At 33.2% G+C, this 13,489-nt stretch overlaps 1 pseudogene; it reads right to left on the bottom strand.

Annotated features, from left to right (window-relative positions):
* The window catches only part of LOC144254978 (long-chain-fatty-acid--CoA ligase 1 pseudogene), a 29,953-nt pseudogene extending 18,315 nt beyond the window's left edge, over positions 1 to 11,638 (bottom strand).
* Between the last annotated feature and the right edge of the window lie 1,851 nt (positions 11,639 to 13,489).

Raw genomic sequence — 13,489 nt, 5'->3', positions numbered from 1 at the left:
ATCTTATGAAAATATTTGTAGAAGAATGGATTTATTCACTCAGTGTTTGCCAGAATTTTCTATGAAGCCACCTGCGCTTGGAAATTCCATTGTGGGAAAGTTTAAAACTACATGTAATCAATCTCTTATTCAACATTTAATTATATAATTATTCCTATTTTTAATTGTATGCGTGTGTGTTTGTTTGTGTATGTCAGTTTTGGTAATTTTTTTCCCCAGAGTTATCTATTTTGTTGAAAAGTTGAAAAATTTTAACACAAATTTATTCATTATAAATTTTATAGTCTTATATATCTATTAGATCTGAGATAGTGCTATCTTCTTTTATATTTCTTATAATGATTGTCTTTTCACTTTTGAACAGACTGTTAAGAGCTATTAGTCCAAATATTCTTGTAAAATAATTAGATTTTGCTTTTTAGTTCCATTGCATTATGAATTAGTTTTTTTCTTTTACTATTTATTTTCATTGAATTAAAATAGTTCTATTTTCATTTTATCTTTCTTCATTCATGGGTTATTTAAAATATACTTTCTAATTTCCAAACTTATGGATATTTTCATTATTCATATTTTCATAGATCCACACATATTTTATAGAATTTTAATCTTTTGATATTTGTTGAGACTTTGTTTATGACCACCATGTAATAAATATTTATAAATGTTACAGTTATTTTTATAATGAATATGTTTTATGCAAATTTGGGGTTGTTATATAAATGTTAATTAGGTATAATTTTAGTGCTATTATTGAAATCTTATATATCCACGTTTTTGTCAGGTATGAAGCTTTATGTTAATATATCCAATTTTAATTATAAATCTGACTGTTTTTCTTGTGGTTTTGTCAAATTTTGCTACATATACATTTGATCTATAAATTTACAATATATATTTCAAGGGCAAATAAAACTTTGTGATTTTTTTATTTTTGTGAATTTGGATTTTCATAGCTTTAAAGTTTTTTTTAATTCTTAAAATGTTTTTGAATCAAAACTTTACTATTTCTAATAGTAATATAACCACATCTTGTTTAAGATTAAACTCGAATAATTCTGTCTTCTTTTGCTAATATATTTGTATATTTATGTTATGTATATACGTGTCTTGCATAAAACAAAATTATTTATTTGATTGTTCATTTTTAAATACACTCTGAAAATTTTGTCTTTTCATTGGTGCATTTAGACATTAAGAAGCAATAAAAACTGGAAGGAAATGGCATCTTTTGGGGAAAAAAGAAATAAGAAATGGCCTGGCTAATCTCAAATACAAGGATATATGAATTCTATGGTAGGTGGATGGCTTACTAAAGAAGAGAAGGTGGAATGTCATTGAATCTTAAAAGCTTCTGCTTAGAAACTTTTGTGATCATAGTGCCTGGCAATAATTATATGGCTGTCTAATTTAATGAGGTTTCAAAGAGCAATCTTAGCATGTACCCCAAAAGAGAAGCCCTGGGAATATTGAGGAGTAACAGTCATGCTTACCAGTGAGCCAAGAATAAGGAGAGTCTAATTCTGCTGAAGAAGTCAAGGAAGGCTTCAAAAGGAAGTTGTAGCTGAGTTGAGACTCATTGAATGACTATGAGTTTGAGAGAAAGAAAAAGAAATAAGAAATTTACTCCAGAATTATACTAGAAATCTGGTTTACATTAATCTTGGAATATAAACAAAATGCTTAGAAAAATCTTAATATTTCATTAATAGTAAAATATAAAGTGTAATGGGAAAGGACAAAAGTCTTCTTAGTCAGTAATCAAAAAGAGTATAATGAAAAACTTTAGCTGCTACACCTGGTTATGTCCTGCAGTCCATAGAATGCAGTTGATAACTGATGGTGTGAAGTAAGATGGGGTAAGGAAGGAGTGGTTCCATGCATGGCTTAGTTTTGGCTCAAATGTGCAGTAAATAAGTTTTATGTAGAAGACAGCAAATAGAAGTAAAATAAGGGTGAGTAAAAGCTGGTGGCTAGTTTAGATTTAAATATATTCTCTTTATGATAAATACCAAGTTATATTTTCTTTTTTAGTTTTCTAATGAAATGACACATTCACAAAGTTTAAAATGTTAACTGTTTTAGACCAAACATATGTATCATTTTAGCCTCAAAAAGTACACATGTTTTAAAATAAACCAGAAAGACAATGAATATTTATTCTTGAATGTTAATAGTTTATATTACTATCATGAGTATAATGATTCTCTTTTTTCCTTACAAGTCATAAGAAAATATGTGAACACCTCATTTTAAAAGTCTGTAGAGCTGGGTATAGTTGAGCAAACCTGTAATCCTAGTGACTCAGGAAGCTGAGACAGGATTGTTGGTTCAAAGCCAGTCTCAGCAACTCAGTGAGGATCTAAGCAACTCAACAAGACTCTGTCTTTAAATAAAATACAATAAAGGGCTGAAGTTGTGGCTCAGTGATTAAGCAACCCTGAGTTCAATCTCTAGTACCAAAGGAAAAAAAAGTCACTAGAATCTGTTTTTACCTTATATGATAACCATTTATATGTGGAGCTCTGACTCTGCCTGGAATACATGGTTATTATAATATGGTAGACACAGAAAGAATTTGAAGTTTAAGAATAGACAGATGAAATTTAGCATGAGTTTTAATTCTACTTTTATTTGCCAATATAATCATAGGGCCTTAAACAGTTCACTAACATCTTCTAAGATACAATTTTCAACATGCAAAGAAAGCAAGATATTAACATAATATATTTTAATGGTGCAATGTACTAATAGATGAAAAAATATTGTAGCACAATTATGTAATTAACAAATTGCCTGTTTTCCTTCACCAAATTCATTAATCAGCTTGAAAATTTGTCAATCTTCATACAAAATGAGAAAGCATATCCTATATGTCTCACAAATTAAATTATTTTTTAATGAAATGAATTATTGGGAACAGAATTATTCCAACTTCAGAAACATACAAAATGATTAATTCATTTTTTCTTGAGATTTCAAGGACAAACTAAATAAAAGCACATTAACAAACACTGTATTATGACAGGAAACAAGGATAAATGCCAAAATGGTAGATATTTTATATCACAATACTGTGAGACAGAATATGATTTGTTTCCCAGAAAGGAATATGAGGAAAATTCCATAAAAGACTATCATACATTATATTGCACTCTTTTGTATATATTCCATCATTTTCAACACTGGAAGGTCATAACTTTTAGATGAATTGCAATAATTCCATAGGAAAATCTAATTGAGATATGCCTCATTAGAGTTTATATTACCATATTGAGCTTCTGTTCTACGTAAATGAGCTTTTCTACATAAGCAAATACTATTAAAAAAGAGTAATATTTTCACTCCACAAATAAATTTATAATATTGTATCATATGGGCCAAATATTAGCAAATGAATAGAAAATATCCACTAAATCCACATGGACAGATTAAATATGACTAACATTATACAAAGAGCACAGAGTGTCATATGAAGAGAATGATGGCAATATTTGTATGACAGAAAATAATGGTGAAATAGATCCACAGATATTGTATGTGCTTTAAGAGTGGACAGATGAGATTTAGCATAAGAAAAGTACTAATTATTCCATAGAAATCAATTGCATGAGCTTTTGTATGTTAGTAGAATGAAAAAACTCGTGAGTGCTTTTGTGCAGGTAATTTCAGATGTTAATGTTGATCCAGCAAGATGTTTTGGGTTAAAAAGTTTCAGGGCACAGTCTACACATTATGTGTGTAGAATTCCAAAATAATTTTCTAGAATAAATTATTCTTTAATATATCATTTCTCCTGTCTGTAAAATCTTTTTTGATCTGAAGAAAATTATCCCATGACTTCGCTACATAATGTTTTTTCCTTTTGTGCTTCATTTAATCTCTACCAACAAACCTAGTAAAAGACATTTATTTATGGCATTGATAGATTGTTCACAGAGGTGGCCTTGACCATCCTGTCCAACTGATAGTAGGTGGCTTGACACTCTGCACTGTTGATGGCTTCCCAGAGGATACCTTGTCAACCTCTCTGATAGGAACTATCATTAACTTACTACTTATTTTTCTTTTCAAGGTATATGGCATTACAATGCATTAAATGTTCCTTCTCTGAATAATACCTCTGCAGAATAATATATGCCAGACTTATGTTGCTAAGGAGCATAAATGTAGCTTGTTTTCCTGAAACTTGTAAGAGTGTTGTGTGTAGCCTGGGAGAGAAGCTTTGGGACCAACTGTTTCTTTTACCTCAGCTGTGAGAATAGCCTGTTTTGTCAACCTGGATTTTGGTGTACAAATCATGAAGAATAGCCTTGTTGATTGTGAGTGGATATGTACTGTGAGAAATACAGAAAACAATTTTGTCTTAAGGTACTAGGATTTTGTATTGATTTGTTATGGCAGTAAAACCAATTATTCTGACTGATATCTGCCCTGCACCAAATTAGAGATATTTTAGAGAAGGACAAGCTTCTAAAATCTGGCATACAGTGAGTGCTCAGAAAATAATTGTTTTGCTGACACAATAAAATAGTAATTGTTAATTGATTAAAATAATACAATGGGTTTTATCTCAATCAACATATTGACAAAGAAAGTCAATAATGTCTATTCTTCAAAGTTTATTTATTTGGAGAGCTAGAACACACAAAATCTGCACTTTGTGATTGGCAGGTTGATATTACTATTTAAGTTCAGATAAAAGGGAAGTCATTTGGCACTGAGCCAAGGAGAATTTCTTTCCCAAAATGAAAGTAGAAATGAAATGGACATAGGTAATCCATAAGACAAATAACATTTGTATAAAGGGAAGCTTATAAGCAAGAAATTAGAAGCACAAATCAGAAAAAAAAGAATTTTTATACAATAAAATTTTAAAAAAGAAAAAGAAGAACACTGTAGAAAAAGAAATATAAGACTAAAATTAATAAAAATAACTTCATCTTGCTGATTCATGATTCATTATTTTCAGAGTCATATGAACTATCCATTGATTATACAGAAGGATAAGTTGGAAATCTAAACTTTACACAATTCTTTCCTGTCCATGTAGTTCTTTTCCTTATTTGTCCTAAGTAGTTATACATGACAGTAGAATGCATTTTTTGACACATCTTGCATAAAAGGAGTATAACTTCTTCTGATTGTACGTGTTGTAGAATCCCACTGGTCATGCAATCAGATACGAGTAAAGGATCTTACAGAAGTGAACTTGGGCTTTAATTCTGAAGTCTGTCTGCCTGGGTTTGATGGCAACTTTTCTGGTTGTTAATTGTACATCCTTGGAAAAGCTAATTGTCATCTCTTTTCATAGAAATGGATTAAATAATATTATAAGCCTCATAAGATCATCATGGGACTAATTTAAAAATTCAATTAGAAATGCTTATTAGAGAAGTCGGGGTGGCGGGGACCAGGGTGGCGGTTGGCAGCTGGGGTTATGGCTCAGTGGTAGAGTGCTTGCCTAGCATACAAGAGGCACTGGATTCAATCCTAAGCACCACATAAAAACAAAATAATGTGTCCACCAAAAACTAAAGATACATAAATAAATATTTTTTTAAAAAGAGAAAAGTTTGGTACTTTTATATATTCATATATTCATCATTCAAGAGGACAAAGGTTACCAGTATTGATTAAATTTAAACAAAAGAAAGAAAAATCCATTTGCATTTTTGAAAGAATTCAACCAGAAAAAAAAAATAGTAAGAAATCAGCTCAGAGCAGCCCACCCTAATCTATGTGCAATGCTGGTATTTTTAAATCTCAGACATCCAGGGAAGGTTTCTGTATCTTGGCAATTGGAACTGTACGGATTCAAGAATTCCTCCCCAAATTTGTTCTTTTTAGGGGATCTTTCGTGAGAAAATTCAAAACTCCCTGCAGAAGACTATGAGAACCAACAGCTCTAGAAAATCTCTTGTTCAGCATATTAGCTTTGCCACCTAGTCATTTTATTCTTACACACGTGCTCACACACTCATTCTGAAATGGTCCTCCACTGATTCCTTATTATGCACTAATTTCCCAAATTACTAAAATAATAGGCAGTATTAGCACAATTACATGTGTTTATAGTGCTTCACATGATTATAATAATCATTTTATCCTGCCACTAAAATATTAATAATCTAGCAATTATAAAAATCCTTCATTAGTATTAACTTCACAGTCTACCAGAGAACCCTGGATCACACAACTCAGAAAGCTGACAAAGTGATAAAGAGAAGACTACTCTGGATGTCTTCTTTTCTACAGAAAGTTATTTTAGTGGTTCAGAAGGAAAACATATGCATGCTAACTCACTGAAGCTAGCTGTTCAAGTTCCCCCAGGGAGGCAATTTTTTCATGAAACAATATGTCTATTATTAGTTCTTTACATTAGCCCTTAGTAAATAGTACTTATTTTGTCTGCATATCTTGACAATGACTTCTCCCAGCCACCCACTGCGACAATCATTGCCACCATTCAGACATACAACAAACTAAGGTTTTATTACTTTAATTTTCCAAACAAATTATTCCATGCTAAATTACAACACATGGAAATAATTCTTAAAAGACAAAGAGAACACCAGATTTTGCATTTTTATTAAGTGAGCTAGGCGTAATTTCAAATAATGGGTTATATTAAGTATTGTCCAAATTCACACATACATGTGACTGAGTATTTTAGTTAGCTCAAAGTTTCTTGAACTCTTTTTGAAATTAAATAGAGAAAACTATGCAAATTATCCTGATCCTGGTATTTTATAGTTCTAATAGTTGGAAATCACAAAGTATTTGCTTTTGAATAGGTGTATATATGTATTGGAATTTAAAACATGTAGATACACACATATATATCATAACAGTAAAATCTCTAAATCCAAGTTGTAGAATGCATCCTTTATGTTTACTGCTATAGCTGCAAAGTAGTCTTACAAACATTGGAAGAGTGTGTCCTAAAAATACTTGATTTGAATTTTCATAGAACAATGTTAAATTAAGTACAAGTCTACTCTGAAAGAGAGCAGTGGGAAATTATACTAACATCAAAGATCTTGAAATAGGAAATGTTCTTTATAAGGTTTCTGCATTTCTCCAACACTTTCAGGGAAACGAACCAAACCTGGAAGAAGATGGCAAAACATGGCATACACTTTCAGTTTGAAGAAATTGGAAAATTTTTGTCTAACCATTACCATTTCCAGTCACATTAATTTTCCCACTGTTTTAAGAAGAAGACTCAGTTTTGGAAACAAAACAGTGGGAACCTATTAGGTTAGCAATTCAAATGCCACCCAGCTGAGTAATGATCTGGTTGTCGTTACCAAACCTATTATTTCATGGTTACTCAGGGAATAATGTCACTTGAAATTATTATATCTTTCAGTTCACTCTTAGATGGACAAATGCCACCATTGAAACATCATCACTGTGTTACCAGTTTGTCCCAAGAAGCTATTTAATACTTCAATGGCCTCTTCATGTTTAATGAAAGATTGAAGAAAAGAATGTTGTTTGTCCCATAAAAGCAACTGATTACTGCTAATTTTCATGATGCCCCTGTAGTGTCCATTTAGTGGTCATTTCAATAAAACTTAGAGCAGCTGGTCCCAATTTGGGTTGTACAAGAAACCACCGAGGGAGCTCTTAAAAATATATATTACTAAGATTTAACCCAAAGCTACTGAATAAGGATCTCCAGGGGGTTATTCTCATTAAGTTATATTTAAATATGTTCTCTAAATAATGTTTTTGCAGCTGTCAAGGAATATAGCCTTTGGGATATATTGACTTGAAGGATAGATTTTTGAAATCAGCCTCAAACACCAGCTCTGATGATTTTTACCCAGACAGTCCTGATTAAGTTAAAATATTTTTGAACTTTTTCATCTGTAAACTGGAGATAATATCCTATTTAAGTTTCTGTGAGGATTACATGAAAAACAGGAGGAGCCTGTCTACAAGAGCATACAGCAGACCTTCAGTAGATTGTGAAAGAGGTAGGTAAGTGTTCACCAAAATCTATTTCCTCTTGTTCCTGAGCACAGAATAGATTTTTTTCCCCACCCACTTTATGGTTAGTTGTGATTAAGTTTAAGCCAATAGAATACAACAAGATGAAAAGGAACCCCCTCCAGTCTTGGGCCATGAAAAACCTCCACAGTGAACCATGATGATTGTTTCCTATTGTAGCAGACTAACTAGGATAGGATATCCTGTGGCAGGATAATCTATAGAATGACCTTAGTATTCACACAGCAATTCCACAAGATGAATCAAAGGAGGGTTCCTGAAGGACCGTGTGGAAGGTCACTGGCCAAGGCACTTCATTCATGTAAAACACCTATAATATGGGATTTAATTATTATACAAGTTAGTACCTTTTTATTACTGTTAATTTTTTTAACTTTTTTTTAAAAAAAATAACTGTAACATTTGAAGGATAGTGTTTTTTTTCTTTTTACCTATTTGTCCATTGGATTATGGAAATTGCCAGGAATTCCATTGCTCATAGGATACAAAGAGAATCTTGCAGATTTCTTTAGGGGACGATAATAATCCAATATATCAGGGGACCATATGTTCCCAAAAGGAGATCCAGAGACACTGCACTTAATTCCAAGGAAAGAAAGATAGATAAATATGCTGGATTATATTTAGACCCTTTACTGAAATTAATAAAGGATACTGCACTTTTATGGACCCCAAGTCACTATAGTTATTCCTTATCCCATTGTGTGTGTGTGTGTGTGTGTGTGTGTGTGTATGTGTGTGTGTTAGAGTTATTTAGGGGAAATTAATCCTAAAATGACAGTTTTTCATTTCTTTCTTCACCATTGTTGTTTGAGGTTTAGTTTTTCTTCTTTGCCTGCTATTTCTAAGCAGCTCCTACCTTCATATCAACTCTAATGCTCTAATTCTATAGAGGGCTGATCAAAGCAGATATTGTTTTGGGATGATCATGAATATTGGGGAAGGAAGATAGAGGGAAGAATAAAAACAAACTTGTAAAAAGATGATTTCAAGGACTTGCCTTTTTCTTTCTAAAAATCTCAAGGTAACACCTGTAATGCCATTTGTATATATACTATTTTTCTCAGTTCATTCATATTGCCCCAGTGTTGTTCTACCACCTATATACCATCATGCATTCAGTTTATTTAGTACAATGTCCTAGCAAGGCAGTCTCTGTTCTCAGAGAAAATGAAATCTTCAGTTCTCTGTACACACAAAGACCCATGTTATCAAAGCTGGGAATTGATTTTTTTTCCTATAGGATCTAATTTTGACCTTACATATACACTTACTAACTGGTAGATTGTTAGTTTCTCCTAGGAGTGATATGCTTAAAAAAGGTTGTGACTAATATATGGTCTCAGCAAGAAAGAGCATGCTCATCCATCAGTGATGTTGTTCACAGCTATGGGAGGAGAAGAAATAGCATTCAACAGAGGAGTTTGTCTTCCAAAGTGTGCCTCCCAGCTAGCTCAAAAACATTAAATAAAAGGAGAAAGAGAATTATTATTAAAAGAAGTAAATACAAATGGCCAATTGTTCCTGTCATTTGGAATTTAAGAGTGTAGGCGTGACTTTCCTGGTGGGGGGGAATTAAATTTCAGTCATCCTTTTGAGATTTAAGCATAACAAAAATCCAAGAAAGCACTAGGCAACATTATAAATATGGCACTATATTTTAAATGCTTAATTTGAAAAATTAAAGGCCAGTGAATAACATCTTTTAATTCTTTCAATGTAATATTTCCATTACTAAATTCATGAACATGTTTGGTGATTGAATAGAAGTCAAAATGTGAGGTCCTTTATTCAAGGACCATTTGGTCCAAATGGCATCCTGAATACAACACTGACGATTAGCATGTGGTCTCACTGACTTCTTTTCCCCAAAGGAATAAACAATCGGAAATTCTTGTCAGAGGGAGGAGTAAAAGAGTGAAAGCATGAACATCAGGTCAATTTTGCAAGCAAGTGACTGACAAGTCACATTAAGAAGGAGTCATATGGTATCAGAACTCCTGACACATATGATTGCTTAGACATAAAGTGTCCCTTCCTGATATTTACTTTAATCTTCCTTGGGTCCTCTTTTATGAAAGATTTAGCCACCTTGGCAAATAAATCCCAGCTAACCTACTGAGAACTTGGAGGTATTCTACCCCTGGTCCTTGTAAAGGCAGGCTGTGGGGCAGAAATCCCTGACTCATTGTAGCAGGGCTGTAATGTGCTGGGGAGATCAAATTGGATATCAGATGGCATGCTTTCTTAGCAGTCCTTTCTTACTTCGTGCATAATTTTAAATTTTGGACTCATGATGAGTTTAATAGGTTTTCCTGGGTGGAGTGGATAGTAATAATTGTGTATAACATTGTTTCCATGGGAAAATATCTGTCAATTTCCAAATAATTGGCTTCCAAAAACCATTTGCATTGTACCAATTTGTAATTGGTAAGCTCAGCCCCTTGTTTTCTTTTTTTTTCAGTTATGTAATGAAATTGAATGAAGCAGGTGTCAGATCCACATCTCCCTGCACACTCATTTTAGCAGTGGAGAGAATAAAGAAACAAATTTAATGATGCCCAGTCACCAACTGGGCTACTTGTGTTTTCCTAGATCCTAATAATTTCTCACAGTAATGCATTCCTCTATCATCTTCATGTTACTTAAAAGGAAAAAGATGCAAAGAGTAAGTAATAGCTTACCAGACTGAAAGCTAGAACCATTGGGCCACTGGAGAGTAACACAGTAGTGAATGTTTAGATCAATGTTCTTATGTCTCATGTTGATATTTCTTTGATGAAAAGGTGACAGTCAACGGAGTTATTTTTGACCCATATTCTAATTAGAGATAGCTAAGCATGTCATCTGACTTTATTGTGATTTTAATTATGATTTGAGGGAACATAAAAAATGAAGTGCTATGTACAACATGAAATTGCTTATGTAAAATTTAAAGCACGTAAAACATTAATTGTCAGTGGTGCAGACATATGTGCTAAGATTATAAATACATTCATGGGAAAGATGTGTGCTGATATCAATTTATGCTTGCTTCAGGAGAGGCAAAAGAATGAGATGATAGGTAAGGCTTTTGTTGTTAGATGATAAAATATTAGCAAATCAATTTTATCTCTTATTTTTGAATATTGAAATATTTGAATTAGTATTTAAAACATACATTTTAAAAGAAAGTGAACTATAGGACTGCAAAGTAAAAAAAGATGGATTAAATTCTTCTGTAGTGTTAGGCTATAACTCTTCTATGTGAACTGAATCATTCAGTTAATTTAGATTTTAAAATCCTGCTCACGCTCTGGGAACACCAGATCTGAGCAGTGGATGCACTAGCCCAGCCTCTCCAAGTCACCAAGGACAGTGAAGCTGAGGTGTAGAACTACCCCTCTATCTGATATTATGATTCAAAATACAAAATATTGAGACCTGCCTACACTGACCTGCACAGAACCCAGGCCCAGGATAGGCCGAAGTTCATCCCGCTACCAGCATACACCCGCTGGAGCTCCAGCACTGGACCACCTCCTCCAACCAGCAGACCCCCACTAGAGCTCAGGCCCAGCCCAGATCTACCAACCCTGACAGGGCAGACCCAGGCACAGGGTAGGTCCAAGTACATGCCCCCCACCTGGAAGCCCAGGCCTAACCCACTTCTATCTTGGGACACTTCAGACCTCACCATAGCCTTTCAAATGCAGTAGTCTCTACTTTTTTGACAACAGACATGGCCTACAAGCAGCTGATTCTCAGAGTAGGCATTCAAAAGACAATGTAAGGCCCACCCTTTCAATGCCATCTCTGAAAGATGTGGCATCCATGTTAGGGCAGCTCAACTGCTATCTTCAGATACCTCCACTATTTCTGCCACCACCTTTAGTTGAATTAGCATACATTGAGGGACACCTGCAGGATCTGGAAGCTCAACATCAAGGTGAGGTTCAGATAGTCTGCATGGATATTATAAGATTATAGGGTAGAAACTGTAATATACAGATACACAATGAAAGAAAGGAAGACATATAGACAATATGAAAAAACAAGGGAGGAAAGTGCCCCAAACAAACCAGGATACTACAGTAACAGAACCCATGATGAAATGCAGTTGATGAAATGTCAGAGAAAGAGTTCAGAATGTTCATAATTAAAATAATCTGTGAATTAAAGAATTAACTAAATGATCAAATATAGGCAAAAATTGAACAGTCAACAAAGAGATAGGAGAGCAAATACAGGTAGAAAAAGATTGCTTTAAGAAAGAGATAGAGACTCTGAAAAAAATCAGAAACCCTCAAACTGAAGGAAATAATAAACCAAATAAAAAACTTAATAAAAAGCATAACCAACAGACTAGATCACCTGGAAGAAAGAATGTCAGATAATGAAGACAAAGTATACAATCTGGAAAATAAAGCTGACCACACAGTGAAGATAGGAAGAAACCATGAACAGAACATCTAAGAATTATGTGACAGCATCAAAGGACTAAATCTGAAAGTTACTGGGATAGAGGAAGGCACAGAGTTTGTTGAATTTAATGATGCCCAGTCACCAACTGGGCTATTTGTGTGCACAATCTCTTTAATGAGATAATATCAGAAAATTTTCCAAGCATGAAAAATAAATTGGAAAACCAAATATAAGAGGCTTACAGGACAACAAATGTAGAAAATTATAATAGATCTACACCAAAGCATATTATAATGAAAATGCCTATCATAGAGAATAAATATAGAACCTTAAAGGCCACGAGAGAGGAATCAGAGCACATAGGGTGAGACAAATTTGTTTCTCAGCAGATTTTTCAACCCAGAACCTCAAAGCCAGAATATCATGGAACAACATATACCAAGCTCTGAAAGAAAATGGATAACAACCAAGAATCTTATATCCAGCAAAACTAAGCTTTAGATTTGATGATGAAATAAAAACCTTCCATGATAAACAAAAGTTAAAAGAATTTATAACTAGAAAGCCTGCACTAAAGAACATTCTCAACAAAATATTCCAAGAAGAGGAAATAAAAAACAATGATGAAAATCAGCAGAGGGAGGTATTAAACTAAAGGAAAATCTAATCACAGGAGAAATTAAGTCACGTTAAATAACAAAAATAAACAAAAATATCTGAGAATACATATTATGTATCAGTAATAATCCTGGATGTCAATAGCCTAAACTCACCAATCAAAAGACCTAGCCTAGAAGATTGAATAATAATAATAATAAAACAACAATATGCTGCCTCCAAGAAGGTCATCTCATAGAAAAAGACATCCAAAGACTGAAAACATCCAAAAATCATACCATTCACATGGACTGTGGAAGTAAGCAGGAGTTTCCATCCTCATATCAAATAAAGTAGACTTCAGGCTAAAGTTAATTAAAAGGGATAAAGAAGGACACTACATACTGCTCAAGGGAACCATACATGAACAAGATTTAACAATAATAAACATATATGCCCCAAACAA

Source organism: Urocitellus parryii, chromosome 5 (assembly GCF_045843805.1).
Source record: "Urocitellus parryii isolate mUroPar1 chromosome 5, mUroPar1.hap1, whole genome shotgun sequence".
Classification (NCBI taxonomy): domain Eukaryota; kingdom Metazoa; phylum Chordata; class Mammalia; order Rodentia; family Sciuridae; genus Urocitellus; species Urocitellus parryii.
The sequence above is the reverse complement of the archived record's forward strand: the minus strand, read 5'-3'. Positions and strand labels throughout refer to the sequence as shown.